The following is a 13,651-nucleotide window of genomic DNA, read 5'->3' as shown; positions in this document are numbered from 1 at the left end:
ACACATACTGTACATTTCTTTCTTCTTATTTGGACTTGTTTGTCCCAATTCTAGCCTTTGTTACCTACTTTTTTTATCTTGTTCTTTCCTTCTCTGATCACCACTGCTCAGCTTTCTGTTTATTACACAACTGAGGATGGATGTCAGGGTGTATTCTTTCTCTACCACAGGTCAGGCTGGGTGTTTGGTAGGCTTACAGGCTGATACGTGCTTTCTATTCAGGGGTGTATATTGCCCACAATACTGTGTGAGAGTGATATAATTGTTCAGTGCTTGTACGAATGAATCTTCAAACTGAAGTGACTATACTGAATCATCACTGGTGACTGAGAGGGCCTGCTAACATGCTAACTCTGATGCAAATAGATGGCTGTTCCCCTGTTAATAGAAAAACAGGTCATGCTAGTTTTATTCTAAACTGAATGCAACAGTTTGAATTTGAGAGTTTCATGCAAAGTCAGAATCAGCCTTGAATCTCACAATGTCAGTGTGTGATGAATTACTGATGTGCATCTGAGCAGGGATACATTTGCTTATAAAAGTGAGCAAACTACAGAGTCAAAGACTATGCATCTTTTTCCTGAACTAAACAAAAATGATTTGAATCAGCAGAGTGACTCATAATTTCTAAAAGCTGATAGAAACTGGAGCTTATAATGCACTGTAGCTGCAACCTAGCTGCACTTTCCTGTTTGTGGGTTTCATTAACCTACATTTAAAGGTTTACACCTCCAAACCTTCACACCATGTCCACCTCGCATTCAGTAAAAAGGAAAGTAGATTGCATGGCTCTGTGCATTTTGTTGTTGTGTGAAAGTCTCAAATTATTCATGAAGAAGCTTGTTCAGCTGACTTAAACATAGCACTTACTCTAAGTGGGTTTATTTTCAGCTTTAAGCATACAGTATGTATTATTAGTATTTTTTATGTCTTGCTCTCAGACATGTCTCACAGATCATACATCAAACTATTAGGTTATTTTAACTGGGTTCCACCCCTGTGTCTGATAAGACGGGTGTTAACCTTTTAAACCCTGGCAGGAAGAGACTGAAGTTGTTCTCATACATATTCACAGGCTGTTGGAGGGGAAACACTGAGATGAAATAGAGAAGTAACACAACAATAATGCATGCATGAGTAAAAAATCAAAAACATCCTCTTTGCAAGTACAACAAATAGACCCAATAACACCTTTTGTCCTCTTTAGTGCAAATCACATTTGTGATACTCATTTTATAAACATAATGCTTTGTAAAGGTAATGATATTTAAGGGTGTAGGTCTATAAGCGACTAATGAGATCAACCCTGGTTTATTGAGCTAATATAAAATCTCAAGTTTTCATTACTACATGTGTGAATAGCATAAACTAAATCCCTAAACTGCTGGAGCGGACTTCTGATAAACAACACATAAAGTGCACTGTGCAGGCTCATAACTTGTGTAACTGTGTGTACTATATTTTCTGTGCAGCAGGTTCTGTCCTATATGATTGTGCCCAGGAAAGATACATTTAAACTATGGCCACATTACTATTAGCGCAACCAATATAACTTTCCTTTACAACAGAGAAACCACAAACATGTGTGTTGTAGGATGTGTTATAATGTGCCCAAAAGCAATCTAAATGAGAAAAAACTCAGTTAAGCTGCTGGCCTTTCATTCTGCTGAGTTATTGACACATTTTGATGATTTTATGTCAAGTTTTAAGAACACAGCATGTTCTGGTGCATGTTTTTGCTAATGTTTTGCTATTTTTGCAAATGACAGAGTGTTGGTTCTGTGTCACCTTTCCACAAAGGCAGGATTTTTGTATTTTACAGTATGCATAATAAAAAATGCAAAATAATAGAGGAAAACTGAAATATATAACCAAAATGGATAAATTCCCATTAGATTTTTTTTTAATTCAAAAAAGAAAAGGACTGAAAGAAGTCTTGAATAGAGGTTTGAAAGGTGCATGAAAGAGAGAATGCCAGATATGTCGAGCACTGTCAGAGGCATGTATGGAAACCTCACCACATATCCATTTTTCCTGGTCAGAGTTCACAAATCCTGAATCCTGATATGGAGTAAAGAGATTACGATAGATGCAAATATTCTCTGCTGCTCTCCACATCTGTTTGAAATTGTATACAATACATAGTGACCTTGCTTTTATGGTTTGCTCAGTTTGACCTATTAATGTGTTTGTGTACGCCAACATTAGTTCTAAATCTCTGTTCCAACAAATGAGCAAGAGAGACAAAGGCTTCTCTGTCACTGCGGTTGGTCTGTAGAGTGAGAGAGAGAGACTCTCTATGGCCATGGTTGGCTTTCGGAGAGAAGGAAGTGATTCCTGTTCCCTTTTACAGGCATCGCAGTAGCTTGTCCAAACAAATGGGGGTCAGATACAGATGTAGCAGTAGAGTCATTCCTCTCAGTTTATGCTCATACTTTCTCCTCATCATGTTTCATAAGAATGTTTTGCTCTGCACAGCTCTTGTTTACATATCTTAAATTCACCTCTATCCTCGAATGGCCCTCACAATGCAACGACTGAGAGCAGCAAAAGTTCAAAACTGTACAATGTTTATCCTTACACTTACATTTGTATTCAGATGCTGCATGTGCAATTAGTCTCCAGTATTGTGACTACCCTGCCCTCCAGTTCCACTTTGAAATTAGGAAAATAATGGACAAAATGGATGCAAAGAATGCAACTAGTTGAAGTGAAGTGTTGCTCCCACACCATTAGATTTTACTGTGACTTGTCAGAGTGAGTTATGCTCATGCTTATGGCTCCTTATCAAGTTAAGAGAGGAAGTTGTTGTCATCATCTGTTTTGAAGTCAGTTTAGTCCATTAGGCTAGTTTAAGCAGTCTGTCCTACACTGTGGTGATGATAAATATGTTCAAGTAAATAGTTTTAGACATTTTGGGAAACACACTTATTCACTTTCTCACTGGGAGTTAAATGAGGCGAACAATACTATCAAATCTGTCTGATAAGGCTAGAGCCCAGAGATGGTTAGCTTAGCTTAGCATAAAGACTGGAAATAGGGGGAAACAGCTAGCCTAGATCTAACCAAAGGTAACGAATTCCACCTATCTAACACCTCTAAACCTCACTAAATGACATTTTATGCTTTTATGTTATGCTCATAGAACAAAGAGGCTGCAGTTTTACAAGGGGTTATGTGTGAGACTGTCCACTGACATGCTTGTTTCTGCCACTGATTGGCTCAGATTGTTGTCATAAGTGTTGTTATATGTGTCCTCTCTGTTAACTAGAAATGTTGTTGTTGAAATCATATATCATCAAAGACAATAATCGTTCTATAATTCCCAGAGGTTCCTGCTCTGATTAGACTTCTGCAATGGTAGAAACACCATCTTCTCTTCCTTATGATGTTCAGTGAACCCTGATACTGTGAACATACAGTTATATATACAGTCTATCTCTTCCACTGATGTCCCTCTATAGATACACACTCTGTTCAAACAACACCCACAAAAGTGTTGATAACAGTGAGAGAAGAGGAAGTGACCCATTAAAGGCAGCAGCTTGATCTGAAGTGTTTATGTGTCTGTGTGTATCTGTGCAGAGAGCGTTGGGTATGTACATGTGCGCTCAGTGTGTATACAGTATTTGCCTGCAGCTCTGTTGTGTTTGTGGCTCTTGACAAAAAGACTTTTGATGTTGTTCCAGCAGTGTTCCACACTGAGGTCCAGTCTTGCTGCTCCTCTCATCTCTTCCTCTAATCTCTAAAACACAACCTGACCGTTCTGTTCCTGCTCTGATTAGACTGCCTGGCTCCTCGCTGTGTGTCGCTGGCAGAGCCACAAAGTCTGAGCACGACCGAAATGGACGCTTATTAATCCGCTACATACTGTACGTCTGTGGCGCCTGGCTTGTGTCATCCTGCGTTTACTGACCATCAGGAAGAACAGTAGTCGATGTATTAGAGGAGCTGTCTGCTATTTTAAATCTATTTCTAAATACATTTTCACAGAATCATGTAAGTGTCATTAAAGGGTCAGTTCACTCAAATGACTGAAACTGCAACATGATTTCTTACAGTTCTGAAAGTTGACTCACCCAAGATGAATGGAATTGAATTTGTGCTACATGAAGCTTTGAAGTTGAAACTTTACTTCCTGATAAATATTAGGCAGCAAGCAAATATAATGACTTGAAAAGGAAACAGGGGCAGATTTTATTTCATAAGATGTTTCAGCAATAATGTGCTTTCTTCAGAACTCAAAAGAGAAACATCCATGGCTCTGAAACATAACAATCTATGGCAATGTGTCCTGGTCACTCTGGATAATCCACAGACTTGAAAGTATACAGTTTTCAGTGGGGCTATTTCCTCAGTACAAAGTAGTTCCAATTAAAACAGCGAAGTCTGTGTATTATCCAAAGTGACTGGGACATTGTCATACACATTGCTGTTGAACTTTAAACTTTCATTCTTCTGTCCTTTGTGCATTAATCTGTACTGTACTGTAGTGAAGGCTCAAATCTCACAGCCCGATATCAGCTGATAAAACCAAAACTATTTACGTCATGGCTGGCTAACGCTGACATTTTAAGATTAAAATATGCCCTAAAAAGGGGGGGATGGGGGGGTTAAATTGTACAGCACAAAAATCAAGGTGCAGTACACATATATGAAAGGAAAACATTTAACATCATAGTGAAAGCACTGTTGCTTATCAGTGGATTTTTCTTCCCTATATTTCCAGTAACAGCTACTTTAAACTTGTCTAGAGAACCACATGAGTTTCCACACTAAAGCCAGTGATTGTGATTGTGTGCATCAACAGCAGCAAAAAAAGACAAAAAATCAAGCAAAAATGAGTCAGTGATATCATACTTAGAAACCAAACCATAGTAAAAATTTCCACGTTATTCCCTTTTCTCTTGTGAATTTCAGGGTCACTGGGGTCACTAAAAAGGAAATGAGCGAGGAAACCATGCTTTGAGACAACACACTGACTTTTACTGTAATTTAAATTTCATTTCTGAGTAAAAACGGGATTTAATGAAAACACCTCTTTCAAGACTGAAACTGATTCTTCACAATATCTCATCCTAAGGTGAGTCCCCTTTTTAACTGCCAGCAGTTCATCAGAAAACCATTTACTCCGCTTTTCAGGTGGTTTTCCTGTCTTGAGAGACAGAGCCAGAAATGTTTCACTAAATCTTTTGAAGTTCATTGTTCTCTCATTGTACACAGCTGCACAGGAGGGACTGCACAAAGCAAATAATTTTAACACGCAGCCCCGCTTACTGGCAATATGTCAGTGCCAGTACCCAGCCACAGATGTTGTGACACCAGCTGGGAAAATGGTTTAATTTCATGCATCACTGGTTTTGCCCCAGTATTTGTAACGGGTATAAGAGGCCAGTTTTGGGGAATTATTAATATTATTTTTTTAATTCCAGCAGTGTGGGTGGATATAATTAACAATGTGAAAATGTAAATACTCAGAAAATCCCAATGATCAAGATGTGAGATCTATTTTACAGAGCTGGATTGGAAGCCTACGTCAAAGTGAAATCCTATGACATGGGCTCTTGAAACTTCTTAGAAAGCTACGTCATGGAAAACAGACTCTCTTCGGTGCTGACATCAAGCTGTTCTCATGGGTGTGTTTAAAGAAACCAAACAGTAAAGTCATCACAGATTTTATCACTTCCACCTCTGTGTCTGCCCAATGAAATTAAATTCTTTCACTGTCCATTACTAATAAATACATTGACCTGTCACATAGAAGAGGCCTTAATGACATCAGACATCGAAACATCAGGTTTTGCAGTACAGTATTGGTAGTAGTAGTGATTACAAAGTAGAAGAAGACTGTTTGATATTGTTTAATATTGAAAAGATTCAGACTCTACATGTTTATTTACATGTAACTAAAACCGCAATCCCTGACCAAAATGTTGCCTAAACTTAAACACAGATTGTGACTATGGATGCAAACCATGTTCTCTGGCATGACAGTGCTTTGTATCCATCTACTTTGGCTATCTCCTTGGAAATGTGCTGCTATTAATAAACGTAGGTCTTTATTCATTCAAAAGACAACGCCTGAGAACATAACCCAGCCAGCGATTATGTTTCCTACAGAATGTATCTGCTGATGCAGTTTAGTTGTATAGAAACATCATTTCTAGGAGACAGGATTGCATGATGTTAACTTTACTGCAGCCTTCCCTGAGATTCAACCCATCAACTCTCCAGGTAACTGCCCACAGGTCTTCCCTGCAGGCTACAGCCAGCACAGCCTCCATGACCTCCATGTCAGCATACCAGAGTAGATAGATTACAGCGAAGGACAGGCAGCACCTCACCAGCAGGATACATTAGTGAGTGAGCATTTTACTACACAGCATTATGGCAGGCGATGAAGAGGCCTGGTTTCTCTCTAACATTATCCATGCTTCACGGAGTCAGCATTTTCCTGAAGAGCATCCAGCACCTTTATGCTCGGGTCAGTTACATTTTTCTGATTTGGTGTCAGGCAGATACAATTGCAAAAGGTCACCACGAGGGTGTGTGGATCAGGTGATAACATAACCTCTTTGAGCGCCTTTTAATACTTATCTATGTATTTTCAACTCTTTGCTTTAACTTCTCCTTTTAAATAACACACTCCTGTTTCATAACCAAACTTTCCTCTCCCTCACTTTTTATTCTGTTGCTCTCTCCATTTGTGTCTCTACTTGACAACACAGTAGAAGCACCATTTGTCCACTGTTCCATTCAAAGCCAATGTTTGTGAGGACATCTTTTGGAAAGTCACCACATCGCCACTAATTAGCAGTATTAATCACATGAAAGAAATAAGCTGGCAGGAAAGGAAACATTTGAAAAGACTTTTGATCATGTTCCAATCACTGACAAGGTCAATCATCTACATTGTCCAAACACAGGGAAAGTTTCCAAGTGGGGTGTTGGCATCTTCCCAGGTTTGATGGCGGTTTCAGCGAGAAAAGAGGAAAAGCGTAACTGAGGACAACAGGGGGAATAAAGCATTCAGTCTGTCTCCATCCCTGCTGGATGGAGCTCATTCAACAACAGTGAAGCCCCCCCCCCCCCTTGAAAGAAAAGTCAGAATAATGGCAGTGTTGATTTTGCATGTGAATATAGGGTATGACATATAATCTGATTCAGTATCAGAATTATTTTTGTTGAAATCAAAAACTACAGTATCAACTGATACTTGCGCACAAAGACATGATGTTAAAATGGATAAAGACATTTATTTTCTGAAGTTACTTTTAACTTATTACTATTTAATTGGGTTTCTCTTGCTAGCAAATGTCAGTTGTACAAAAAAAAGTCAGCCAACTAGGGAAATACCCAGAAGTTAGATATTTTAATGTAATCTCATGGGGTTGCATATAAATAGCGCATCAGTCTCTTTCATTTGAAGCTTTTTGCATGTCATTTTATGCACGTGTTAGGGTTAGCAGGAAGGGGGGGGGGGGGGTGTTAGGTGTTAGTAGGTAGAGAAATAATGAAGCCTGAAATGATCCAAGCAAGCACGTTGTGTATGATGATGACATGTGAAAACTGCAAAATATATTTACATGAGTTGTTAACTGTGACTTTGGTGCTGTTTAAAAGTTGGTTATACAGTATTTGGGTATGAACCCATCAGGCCTATACAGAAAAAAAACACAAATGGCAGGTGGTAGATCACAGACTGGTTGGTCTGACCTCAACATTTAGTCAAACCGGATTTACTGTGAGAGCCAGGGTGCATGCTTTACTGGAAGAGACACAGAGTACACCATGTGATGTAACATAGCCATAGCAGCATTATCTCCGCTGTGTGCCCTGCGCTTTCGGACAAACATACAGTCATTCACACATTAGTTCAAATAATTAGCTGTGTAAACTTTATGTTTGACAGGATGTGTCCAAGTCTGACTAACAATGCATTTAACCCAAGTGCAGAGAGTCATGTTACTGTAATAACTGCAACTTCCTACATAAGAGTACAGTGTAGTGCCTCTGCTTGTTTTTCTGCATTGAACAAAAATTAGCAAAAATTGAGCAAAACTGCAAAATGAAACCTAAATCCAAGTCTGAAAAACATGTTTTCCCCAGAAAAAGGGGCATGTCTCTACATGCATGTGTCGTCTTGTATTTCTGTGTCTCAACTAGGCCCAAACTCTGAGGACCACACATTCTCACTCCACCAAATTAGTTTTTTTTATAGTGTTATTGTAGAGTTAAAACTGTTAATGTTCAGAGATCCTGTTAGTTATGATAATATTTTACAGACCAAGTAATTTGCTCACAACCTGTTTGATTGCTGACTGTTCATGTTACCTTGATTTTAGTCCTTCAGTGATGGCCCCATGTAAAACGTTATCATAACCAAAACAAGAGATTTCAACAGCTGCAATAAGGTAGTAGAAAATAACTGAAGCATGTTGGATGATAAACATAGAATGAGGTGTCAGTGAAACCATCACCAGTGACTCACTCAAAATAATCAGATTTTATGCAAAGTTAATGCCTCTCTGTCACTCTGTCACGCAGGGAACACAGAGCAGTTGCAGTGTGTCGGGACAGCAGGCTCTCTGGTAACTGCACCTGAGCTCAGGTGTCTCAGGAGCAGAGGGCAGAACTGATGTGCTTTGTTGTGTTATTCCCATATGAGTCTGTCTCGCAGACAACAGCAGAAACAAAAACACATATGAATACATTCGGCACAACTATATCAAAGCCAAACTGTCTGTATTTCTTCAAATACAAATAAAATATCCTGCTTTTGTTTTGAGTATGAAATTCAGTTTGGACTCTTGACGACTGCTAACATTATCTAACAAATGATTTTTCTGACTGAATATTTTTACTGTCACTGATCATAGTAGGCTAAAACTCTGTTTTAGAGGTTACTAATATGTATTTTAAAAAATCTGACAACATAACCCATATTTTTCCATTTGTAAAATGGCTGATTGATACTGCACAATATGATAAACACATTCTCACATTTTGTATAATTGTGAGATATGAAAATCGTCTGTGTCTCCATTTCCCTCCTTCTCTGTATCCAAATTACATTCCAAAAACATATGTGATGACCATGGTGGAGGGACCATCATGGATAATTGCAGAGTTTTCAGGACATTTGGGAGACCGCAGATGCAAACAGTGGCGTTCAGCGTGGTGGTCACAGTGGGAGGTTTGGTGGGTGGTGTCTGAGGAATTTCCTCCATGAGGAGGAATTCTACTGGCAGCAATGGTTAAGATTTACGCGCTTGTTTACGCAAAGAAACAGTGCACTCTAAAGAAAATGTAAATACTTCAGATTACTTTGAAATATAGCCAGTGAGGATGTTTCTTACATTCACAGATCTATGTTTATAGATTGAATAAACATATTGAATTACAACATTAAACATCTCCACTGTGATACTTTAGCCTTACATCTGTGTTAAGAGCTGTGTTTAATGTGTAATATAGGAACAATAACCTGAATTTGCTTTTCTTTTTCTTACATAATTTTTACATCATTTTTATTTAAAATGGTTAATTTGTAATACCTATAATGTCAGTTGAGGTGTTTTCTATAGATCCTTGAAACTATTAGTGTCTTGAGCTGCACACTCTGGCATCTATCAATGAACTCAGGTGAACTCATAACCTGAAAGCAGTTTGCTTTACTGATTTAAAAATTGTCAGTCAGGTGTGCTCAAACCCTCACCTGCTACAGCAAACACATTTAATTTCATCCAGTTCTTGTGGCTGCTTCACAATAAAAGCCACACTGTGTTTCACCAGTTGAATGCTTTTAATGTGAAGGAGAAGCAGCAGGAAATTTTCAGTTTAGCTATTATAATTACACTGGATTACATGCACGCATCATTTCCTGTGAATATTGTATGCTTGAAGGCAGTTTGAATCCTGCATGAGAAAGGCAGACTCCGCCACTAACTGTGGTATAATTGCTCAATGTAAATACATTTAATGGCAGAAAAAATCATAAATACTACCAAAAATAGGCTTAGATCTCATGTAGATTCTAAGGATGATAACTTTGACCTCCTCTTCAACACACACTGATAAACACTATGTAATAAGTCTTTTCTCTAACCTACTAAATACATTCACCAGAATTTAATTCAGGCAAATAGAAGGAATCTACAGGATTATGACGGGAAACTGGCTGTTGTTTCTGTTTGATCACTGTTACCATACACTCAAGATGAAGCGTAACTACTGTCTGTTGGCTCAGTAACGAGACAACAATTTGTCACCTGACGCTGACACAGTAGCCCTCTGTTAACCCTCGAGGAATAACTAAGTCTCTATGGAAACAGTTTCCTCCTCCCTACCAGTACACAAAACAGAAAGCAGTGCAAACATGCAAATACTCTGACCACTTTGACCATTTTTCTATTCAAATCAATGACATTAGTGGCCTCTGAATCGGTCCAGGTACACTTGACTGAGAGAAAAAAGAGTAAAGCTTAAGGATATTTGCATGTGATATGCATAACATTGTTGGGTTTTTTCCCAAATACTTGTGGCATTTATTCTTACTTCTCAGATTGAAGGGGTGGGTGTTTTCACTTGCAAATATTTAAGTTGCAAAGATGTGGCTGTATTTTAATGCTATTGAAGTTAAAAAAAAATAAAAAATCTTTCAGTTTCCGTTGCAAGCCTGACATCACAAGAAGCTAAAGCTCTATAAAAGTATGCGTCACTGCTGTTCAATGAGACGTGACGCATCATGTTGTCCCCTCTAATCTCTCCATTATTGTCCAACTCTGTAACACGAGAACGGGCATCATTTACAGCATCAGATTCAGAGGAATCTCATTTCAATGCCGATCTGGGTTCTGAAAAGATGAGTCACCACAGATGACTTAAGTTAAATTAGGCTTTTTGTAACATGTACAACAGGTTTATGAAATGATGCCTCAGTATTAAAACGTAAGGGAGAGAAAAATAAGAATAGAATATGGTGAGTCAGACAGGATATGTACTACATTATGCAATATTTATGTTTTTTTTTTTGTTTGTTTGTTGGTTTTTTTTTTGGGGGGGGGGCTTTGCAAAATGAACAAAATTGCACAGTCACAGTTCTTCTTTATATAAGAAGAAGAAGACAATGACATAATAAAACACTTCATTTTTTGATGCTTCCACGTGTTCTTCTTTCTTGTCAAAACCTGGTAACTACATTACCCACCATGCAACTCGACAGCTAACTTTTTCCTCTCAAAAACCTCTGACAGTTTGGTCAGAAATCCAGGTGTGTAGAGATGAGCAGCAGGCTACAGAGGTCTGGAAATCCCACTTTTAACATCACACCCCCAGACTGTTTTTATTTCCAATATTGTCTTCAGCCCCAACCAGCAGAGCCTCAGTTGCCATCTGCATGTCGTGAGGTGGTCACGTGATTTCTCCATATGCCTGAGTGAAAGTAAAGTTTCCTACTGACTTGACTTTTCTCTCTTTCATTTCTGCCTTGTCTGTGCCGCACCTGGCCTGACCAGATCATGTGGTCTCAACAAAGAGGATTCATGCAACAGTGTGGGGGGAAGACAGACTCATCGGATCGTGTTATGAAACATGCAGCATTTCAAAACCATGGTCATGAGAAGTTCCATATATCACGGCATCTGATCGAGTCCTGTGACCCTCTGGGTCAAATCTGATGCAATCAGCAGAGGTTTTCCTTCTCAGTTTTTTAGTTATTCTCAGAGTTGAAGAGGTGTGAAATTGACATCACAATGAAATGCAGATTTGTTCTCTATTGATCTGTGATGGAAATGAAACAATATGTTGTACAGCACTGATGTGATAACAGCCACACCCTGCAGCTAATGGTTAACAGTTTAACCATCTGAGAACATGTTTTTACTTCATGTATTGGCCTTAGGTAATGATCCTCTCGCCATTGATGGTTACTGAACTCTTACCTGCTCACTGACTATGAGTAAGCCATTATCCAAATACTTTACAAATACATTACAAGTTAGCCAAACATGATTCCTATTACTGAGGTAAGAATGACGCAAAAAACCCCATGTGGTCATCATTATTTAAAGGAATACTGTCTCTGAAAATTCATTCATGATCTACTCAGACTTCATCTGAAATACTGAAGCAATTTAAATTATTTCCCCACAGCTATGATACAAAACAAAACCATGGTTTGTCTCAGTTGTGTCAGGATTTTATACTTGTGTCCAGTGTTTACTTTATTCCCACATGAACAGTCTGATCAGTGATATGTTTTATCATCCGCCTATGGTCAGACAGTCTTCTGATCTGACCGCACCAGTCAGAGCAAAAGAGGGCTTGGATTGTGTTAGAGGAGCAAACAGAGGGATACCCAGGACCTAAAGTCACAGGACCCAAAGACATCACTGCCAGGATCTGTGCAAAGAGTCACAAAGCTGCTATTGTTGCTCGAAGAAGAACCAGGAGCAGACAAATGACAAAGAATTTTTTACTACCCCTCCCCTTACATCCAAATGGAGTTACTGTATTAGAAAAAGAACACAAGGACAACTGCAATGCTGATCATTTAAAGTATAACTTTTTCAGGGAGGATTTAATTAGTGTGGGCCAGTTCCTTTTCTGACATATACACAGTCCCAGGGACATTTTTAGGTTGTTGATACAGCAGCCTGAAGAGGAAAAAAAATTAATATAAAATGAATGACCAGTTTATTTGTTTTGATTGTGTCTAAGCTGTACTGTGTTGTTACTGCTTCTATTTTCATTGTTCATTTTAACCAACATCCTGCCAGGGTGTACCCCACCTCTCATCCAATGTCAGCTGGGATAGGCTCCAGCCCCCCCGTGACCCTGAACGGATAAGCAGTATAGATAATGAATGAATGAATGAATGAATTTGAAATAACTTGTAAGATACGAATTATATACATGAATTTAAGAAAGAAAGAAAGAAAAAGTTTTCAATTGTGTTAATTTATGATCAAATGTTTTAGCCTCCAAATTACCAGGAAAAATACAGATAAGTTGACCTCTCTGTCCTCACTGATATCTACAGGCCTATGAATCATTACAGCTGGTAGCTCCATCCATCACATATTTGTTGGGGTTTGACTCCTCAACACCTTTGGTCTCATGATTTAACTACAAAGTACTTTGATTAATAGATTATGTGCTTGTGGCCTTGACATATTAACAAGCCTGCTGGCCTGACCAAATGAGTGTGAAAGTTTATTTGTGCCATTTGTCACGCAGCATTGTCCAGAGCATTTTCCCATGACCGTATCCTGTTGCACATACAACTGATCTCTTATTCCCCTCAGATCTTCAGAGTATCCTGGGTGGGTGTTTCATGCAAAGGCTACAGGATGTATGATGTGTATGTGCGTATGTGACCACGCAGATGTCAGAGTTGATACAGAGGAATACGGCCTGACCCAGAAAGACAATTTCTCTGCTGCCCAGAGACATCTCTGGAGTTTCCCATCATAAATCTGTATGCCTCCAACCGTGGCTGTACAGCTGCTTGTTGTGGTTTAGATTAACTTTGTCACACTGTTCAATGCACTGCCTTCATTTGGAAAATTCAAAGTCTAGGCACATTTAAGTGGAACCCCAAAATGTTCAATATTAAAAACATAAAAAAGACATTGTGACATGAATAATC

The sequence above is a fragment of the Lates calcarifer genome, linkage group LG16_LG22 (assembly GCF_001640805.2).
Source record: "Lates calcarifer isolate ASB-BC8 linkage group LG16_LG22, TLL_Latcal_v3, whole genome shotgun sequence".
NCBI classification, from domain to species: domain Eukaryota; kingdom Metazoa; phylum Chordata; class Actinopteri; family Centropomidae; genus Lates; species Lates calcarifer.
This window is presented reverse-complemented; position numbering follows the sequence as displayed.